The 8023-nt window shown below is 41.3% G+C and overlaps 1 protein-coding gene across 1 annotated transcript in view; it reads right to left on the bottom strand.

Annotated features, from left to right (window-relative positions):
* Aco1 (aconitase 1) overlaps window positions 1-6366 on the bottom strand; it is a 51281-nt gene extending 44915 nt beyond the window's left edge. The window contains exon 1 of the mRNA XM_076845926.2: window positions 6228-6366. The gene's annotated coding sequence lies outside the window, so the exon portion shown is untranslated. The remainder of the gene's footprint in view (window positions 1-6227) is intronic.
* Between the last annotated feature and the right edge of the window lie 1657 nt (window positions 6367-8023).

The raw sequence follows: 8023 nt of genomic DNA on the forward strand, positions 1-8023 counted from the left end.
AATCTGTTCTAAGTCTCAGAATCACACTGTTTAGCAAGATGGTTTCATGTCTTTGCATAATTGCAACATCTGATTCTTAAATCTTGTTTCTAATCTGCACTTAATATCAGACTGTGTCACTTAACTGCTGTGGACAAAATTCCCTCTTGCCTGTTAAACCTCAGTTTACTTCTTTGTAGTTCTAAGATAACAATGCCCATCTTCACTTGCTCTGCCCAAATGACAAGGGCTGCTGGGATAATTAAATGAGGCAAACACACGAAGCATGGTGTACACCAGGAACTCCATCTCTGTGAGCTATCGTAATTTATGAGACTGCTATTGATTTACTTCATGGGACTCAGTGAGCTCTAAATGTAGCCTATTTCTTTGCTGAAGATTTAAATCTACACTTTAAAACAATAAATATTTAAAATATAGTCAAGAATCACTCTTATCCAATAAAAATGATCCAATACTATTTAGCACCTCTCCTGAGGTATTATTCCTAAGGGGAAAAACATATAAAGATCAGAAAAGACCTAAAGGCTCCAGATATATATATTTGGGAAAAAATTTTTTAGAAAAGAAGCCATTTTTTAAAATGCTGGTTCAAATTAAAGATGTTTTTCATCATTATTTAAAATGTTTAAAAATCCATTAAAGTAGGAGAAAATGTTCTTGGTCCTAGGTAATGCCTGAGAATTTTTCTTTTAATGTGATGAATTTCTTTTATATTCAAAATTTTACTCCACTGACCTTGAACAATTCAAATTAATTTAGCATGTATTTCTTGAGTATCTTCTTTGCATTCAGCATTGCTAAATACCACAGGAGAAAGGAAGATAAGGAAAACACTCCTTTTACACAAAGATTACAATTTAACAAGAAGACTAAGATAAGCGTACAATTAATTACAATAAGATAAGGGTCAGAAGAAAGATCAAATGAAAGAGAGCTACAACTGGGATTCATGAAAGACTTTACAGAGAACTTGGAAAAAGAAAAGATGGGTTTAGATTCACAGGCAGAGGGAAAAGCAAATGAAAAAGTAGATTCATTAAAGATGTTTTTCATCATTTTTAAAAATGTTTAAAAATCCATGCAAGGGGGTGAAAATGCAGCAAGTACTCAAGGACCATTCAGAATTTCAATTTGGCTGACATTAGAAAGACTTCTACGGTGCTGGTACATGTACACTACCAAAGAGATGCAGCAAAGAATAGTTTTTTGTTAAATAGTTGAAAATGAAGATGCCTACTCCTGGCAGGAGGAAAAGAAGTGAGGTCAAGGAAAGGTAACAAGATGGGCCAATTATTAATGGTCATCCTTGTAAAGCTGAGGGCTTATACTCTCTTCTCTACCTACTTGTATATCTGAAATCCCCCATTAAAAATTTGTTTAAATGCCAGGTGCAGTGACTCACACTTGCAATCCCAGTGACCTGAGGAGGCTCACACAGGAGGATGGCAAGTTCAAGGCCAACCTCAGCAACTGAATGAGACTATGAAAATAAATAGGGCTGTGAATGTATCTTAGCGGTAAAGCTCCACACAGTTCAAACCCCAGTACCCTTAACCCCAAAAAAGTTAAAAAAAAAAAAAAAATGAAGACCAGTCAATCTAGGGAGCTGGTCAGCTGATGGCTTCTGAAGTGATGGTGCTAAAGAGCTTTCTAACCTCCTGGTCAACTGTAGGGGAAGGGTTGGAAGAGACTCCACAGAGAAGTCCACACAGCACAATGTGATTACAGTTACAAGTGTGCCTGTTCTGGGTTTCCAATGCCTTACTCTCTTCACCTGTTCTTCCACTTCCTATTGGGAGAAAGCAGCAGAAGTCTACTACCAGGCACGTTGGTGTCAGTTTAAGAAAAGTGGAGACAATGTGACCTCAATGTATCTTGTGTAAAAATATCCACAGGGGTTGATTTTAGACATATAAAATCTAGTATTTGTTCATGTTGGAAAACTTGTAAGAAAATCTAAAAGTCAACTGTATCCCACCACCAAGAGAAAGCCACTCAATATTTTGGCAAATCCAATGCCTATGTCCAGACAGATGCCCACTCATATTTATGTACATGCTTTCTCTCCTCAGAAACAGAGGATTGCTGGGAAATAGTCCCATGTAATCTGCTTATTAGTTTAAAAACTGTATAATAGCAATTTTATAACACCAGTATAAGGGTTATAACGGCCCATTAAAAGACGCTTTGATCTAGTGCTTCCAACTTTGCACAGGAGTTTAAGGCAAACATTAATATTGTTTTGACTTGAGACGGCTCAGTCTCAATGCTATTTGAGCTGATATATACTACTATTATATACTCTAGTTAGGAAATGTGATGTGACAACGGAAGTAGTTTGTCGTACTGGGGGAGAAGGGTGGTGGCAGTATTCTTACCAGAGAAATAATACCATCTTCCTTTAAAAATTATAGGTGTTGAGATTTTAGTTTTTTGTTTTGTTTTTAACTTGTAAAAACTATGTATGAATTTTGTTCCAGACATCTAGTATTACAAAAAATAACAAGAAAAATTTCCCTGCCTTCCTTCCATTCCATTACTTCTCAGAACTGGCTACTGTTAGCAGTGGTACATCTGCTATCAAATAATTATGAGGCTACTTTAAAATATCAAACAATTATGAGGCTACTTTAAAATACATAAAATGTATAATCACCTGTATATTCAATTTATATACATATACAGATATACAACTGTGCATGTATATACATGTAAACACAGTATACACATACCACACACATTGCATAAGATATACAAATATCAGGAGGATTTTTCTTTCTTTTTGAATATTTCCTTTTTCCCTGCCCCTGAAATAAAGACAGCTGTTAAGAGATGCTACTGTTTTTTGCATGACACACTAGATCAGACTACAGGTCCACCCACTCGAGCATAATATATGGGAGATGGCTCCAGAAAAGGAGTTAGGAGTAAAGATTTCCTCACTATCCATGGCTGTGTCCTCAAAACTTGAAAATACCTGGGCTTTCTTTAAACAATCTACTATGGATTCTTCTATGATTGACTCCAAATACTTTCCAGTTCTGACTGCCAGCTGAATCCATCTTGGAGACTCAGGTCCCTGGTATTCATGTTTAAAGTCCTGAAGAATTCTTTTTCTATGAAAATACCTCCTTGAAACATGACTCCTGTTCTCATATTTGAGGAAAAAAAAATCTGCAAACTACAGCCTAATGCCTGTTTTTGCAAATAAAGTTTTACTGGAACACAGTCACGATCCTTTGTTTCCATACTGTCTATGGCTGCTTTCACAGAACAGCAGTACAGCTGAGTAATTGCAATAGAGACTATACATCCCACAAAGCCTAAAAGTTTTACTATCTGCCCCTTTGCACAAAAAGTTTGCTGATCCATATTCCAAGATAAGTTCAAAACACACTGTGTTTTCTCTATCAAAGATTGTGAAGGACTTGAATCACCCTTCCCATAATCAGTGTGTTGGTCCAGGCTAAAGAGTCTGTTTTCTATTAAAAACAAATCAAAAGCAACTTGGCTTTGACAGTAGTAGTGGTATGCAGGTAAACTTTGCTCTCCAGGGGAAAAGAGCTCAGATTTGCAGCACTGGCCTATTTCCATGATATAAGTGTTACTATTGTGGCTTATTTCAAGCTAAAAAACTAAAAACAAAACAAAACAAACCAACCAAACAAACAAACAACAACAAAAACTAAACATTAGAAGCAACCAAAGTCAACCTGTGAGTCTCACTGAATTTTCAGGAGGCCAGCAAGATACATCATAAAATGAAGAATATGCACAAATAACTAGCTGCAGTAAACCACTGGTTATCTGGGACACCTGCTATCAATGGTCCAACTCCTTACTTTAAAGTCAAAGGCACTAAGGCCCAGAGAAGTATCTTCCACAAATCTGGCTCAGTGAGTAGCATTAAGTTGGAAGTAATTTCTCTATATAGAGTCTGGCTGCCTCAAAGGGAGTTACCTCCTTAATAAAAGGGGAAAAGGCAAAGAAGTTGTTGCCTGGCACAAGTTAATAAATGTTGGTTTTTATCATCACCTTCACAGTGTGGGATTCTGGTTGCTTTAGCTCATGTTTTTGAAGCACACTTCTGATAGGAATATTGTTCTTCACATAGGACCATGTTTTATTAATACTCTGACAAATGATTATCCCAATTAACCAGCAGCTTCCTAAGCTATTAGAAAGATAGAGACTGAATCTTTTGTACTCATTACTTTTCTAGCTGGTACAGAACTGGAAATGTGGTAAATAGGTGGTCAACAAGTATCTACTGAAAGGATGAAGGACAGATACTCCACAATCAAAATGGAGTCTTATTCAAAGAACCCAACATGTGCTCCAAGTTTAGATCACATTCTTTTCTCCTACCTGAGGACTGTGCATTTCTAAAGTACTGGCTGCAGTGTCCAAACTGCAGTGTCCACTGAAGCAGTACAAGCTCTTTGGGTAAAAGATACCTGAGTTAGAGAATTTTTTCCTTTGATTATACACTAAACAGTCATATATGTATATAGTATATTTGTATGCTATATATAGTATATATTTTCTATTTTAAACATGTGCTGTCAGAGGATGAAATCAAGGAAAGAATTCAGTGAAGGATCCCACCTACCACACACCAAAATGCTGGACAATTGCTTTCCAGTAGAGACCAAGGAAGGACCATATACAGTGACTCACCTTTAAAAGTGAAAAGTGAAAGAATACCAAGATTAGTAAGCATATTCCAACAAACTCAAGGTTAACAACTACCCCAAGTGCAAATAGAAATGAACACAAGGAAAGGAGGCAAGAGCATGTCTCTATTACTTTGGAAATAAATTCTCAACTACTTGGTAATTCTCACTCTAACCTCTACACACTTGGCATGGTCACCTCATTGGCACTTCTCTGAACCCACTGATCCTGTTTGCCACAACACAAGCTGTAATCCTGATGCACACACAGGTCAGGTCTGCAGGCACAGAAGCAACCAAAGGCACCTATGAATCTTGCTGAGTTTTTCAGGAGGCCTCCAAGATACATCATAAAATGAGAGGACCTAGTACTTGGTTTCAAAGTGAGGTCAAGCTTGATCCCACAAATCAGAGGTTAACCCTATCCATGGCATGTGGTGGGTTGTGCTCCCATATTAGAAGAACCCCCAAACAAGAAGCAGTCCCAATGAATTAAGTCTTTAAAGCATTTCCTCCCCTCTGGTTCTAAAAATGTTGCAAGGTCTGCAAGTTCAAAACCACTTTCATAATAACACTAAGATGTTATTCGCTTTTATCATTTTCACATTCTCAGGAGTCCACTGTGGAGGTCTCTAGAAGTTACATGACATGTGACAGAGCAAGAGACTGAATAAAGCAGATACAAGAATCCGGTTTTCTTTTATTGAGCCAGACATTAAAAGAGGTTTGCAGAAATGTAAAACAATGCCATTATTCTTGATAACTTTCTGTTCTGGAAAATACAGGGTTTTTTTTCATAAAAAATGTTAAGATATAACTAGTCTATTATTTTAAAATGTTATTAAATACTGTAAAAGATTCTCGGTTTTAATTATATATGGCAAATATCAACCTATACAACCCACATAAACAAAGGTTCCTTATGATACTAATTTTTAAGAGGGTAAAGGATACGGAGTCCAAAAAAAGTTTGGAAACTTCTGTCCTGGAGATTGTCCCCTGTAACTAGAGTTGTGTGTTCTGCACGTAGGAAGACGTGCCATTCCGGTATGCCGATCAATTAGGGAAGGCAGCCGGTCTCCTTAGAATTTGGGGTCCATTAGGGTGGGCTTTGTGTCCCACCCCTTCTAGAGGTCTTCCTCCCTCACCCCATTTCCTCTTGATGGGGATTCCCAGACCTGCCACACAAGCTCAGGGACAATGACCCGCCGTCCAAGCTCGGGACGGACTCCCGGGTGAGGCCCAAACACCCTGGGGTCAGGACTCCGCGCGGCCCGCACTGCCTCGCCGAGGGCTCCCGGGCAGCACGCGCAGCCAAAGCTAAGGACCGCAAGCAGAGGCACTCCAGTCTCCGCCGCGACAGAAACTGAGGGATGGCGGGGAGATCACTCCCCAGGAACACGTCCCCTCGGCCTCCCCCGAGCTCTGCCCGACTCCCCCGGGCCGCTCTGCCTCGCGCGCCGGGAAAAGGCCCTCACCAACTCCCGGGAGGACCCTGTGGCCGGCGTCCCCGCCGGGGGACGTCAGTCGGGACGAATTGGTACTCACCAGGGACAGCACGGCGGGGCTCCGGCGACTAGCGAGCCGGGACAGAGCAGCGGGCGCACTCGCAGGCGGTCCCTGCCACCGCCTCCGCGATCCTCCCCCGCCGCCCCCGGCCGCTGGTCGCCGGGAGGAGCAGGGGCGGGGCGGACGCCGGCCGGAACCAGCCCGGCCGCGGACGGGGCGGGGCTTCCACAGGGCCCTGCCCCGCCCCCTAGCGGCCCGGGAACTTCGCCCCGGGCGGGACTCTGGTTGCTGGAGGTTCGCCGCAGAAAGTGGGGAGACGCGTCTTTCCCCAGGGCTCGCTGGTGCCGGCCCTGGCCCCTGGGCTAGGGTGACGGTCGCTCTCGTTGGGGCCTAGGGTGTGACTGCTCAGCTCGCGCTAGGGCCGGAAAGAAATGCAGTTTTTTTTTTTGTACTGGAGATTGAACTCAGGGGTGCTTAATCACTGAGTCACATCTTCTGCCCTTTTTATGTTTTTATTTTTGAAATAGAGTCTCGCTAGGTTGCTTAGGGCCTCGCTAAATTTCTGAGGCTGGCTTTGAATTTGCGTTCCTCCTGCCTCAGCCTCCGGAGCCGCTGGGATTACAGGTTTTGGGTGTCACGCCTGCAAAGAAATGCAGCTTAAAAAAATGATAATGAAATATTTTGCCGTAACTGTAGAGGCTTCACTATCTGGCTACTCCTGAATCTGATTATCTTGCTCTTCTTATCTCCTTGCCCTTCTCCCCATTCATCCTTCACCTCCCATCCCTACCCCTGCCTTGATTCTTTGCTCAAAGTATGCCAAGTGGGACTCTGGTTTAGGAATGCAACATTTCTAGTATGAATGTATTCTTTTCAACTTGTGACCACACTTCACTCCGTAATTCATGGTGTTCTCAGATCTGTAGGAAATGGCTTGGGCCTTCTCCAGACATGCTTTAGGTGCTGGTTGGAGTTGTGCCCTGTAGGTAACTGTGAATCAGAAAAGCGATTATATTTTTGTAGGTTAAAGGTCGTGATGTTTTCTTGCCCAAATTATTTGGGAAAATCATTGTAGTTTTCTATCCGAATGAACAACTAATAGCTAATACTATTAATAATGCCAACCACTATCAGCTATCATTTACTGCCTTCACTAGGCCCAAAGCCCTGTGGCTGGATCTTTACTAATGTCTATTCAATTCATTTCATGCTTCCAACCACCTAGGAAGTGAAGACTTCAGAGCTGTGAAATGTGGCACAGCTGGATTCAGTCCTCTGACTTCCACAGCAGCATCTCCCCAAACAAGCTACACTGTAGGGCACACCTACCTGGTGATATTCAATTTTGAAAGGATAAGGGGTGGTGTTACTGTATTTCCAATAGGAGAAGACAGTTTCTTCCACCCATTTCCCAAATCCCATCCTTTCATATTCATTGAACAAATTTTCCTTAAATGTTCACCATATGCTAAAGGTTTACTGTAAAACCTGAAAAATAATAATGCTAGTGTCTCCTCAAAAGTTAAGGAGAGTATAGGGAAGGTGAGAGTGGATAGTAGGCTTTGGAGTAGGGCCAGAACATGTCCAGCTAAATTTTGATTTGTACTGAGGCAGCCCTTCAGAAAGCAGAATGTTTTAATGTTCAACACCAACATACATATAACTGATAATCTTGACCCAAAGTAATTAAAACAGGCCCATAAAAGGAACAGAGATTAGTAAGCACCTTAGCCAAACCATGAAGGGAATATTTTTCACATCTCTCCACTCTTTGACATGTTACCAATGACATGCTGGTTGAGAATCCAGTGGCCTCCCTTCTGTTCTTGTTCTTC

The sequence above is a fragment of the Callospermophilus lateralis genome, chromosome 2 (assembly GCF_048772815.1).
Source record: "Callospermophilus lateralis isolate mCalLat2 chromosome 2, mCalLat2.hap1, whole genome shotgun sequence".
NCBI classification, from domain to species: Eukaryota; Metazoa; Chordata; class Mammalia; order Rodentia; family Sciuridae; genus Callospermophilus; species Callospermophilus lateralis.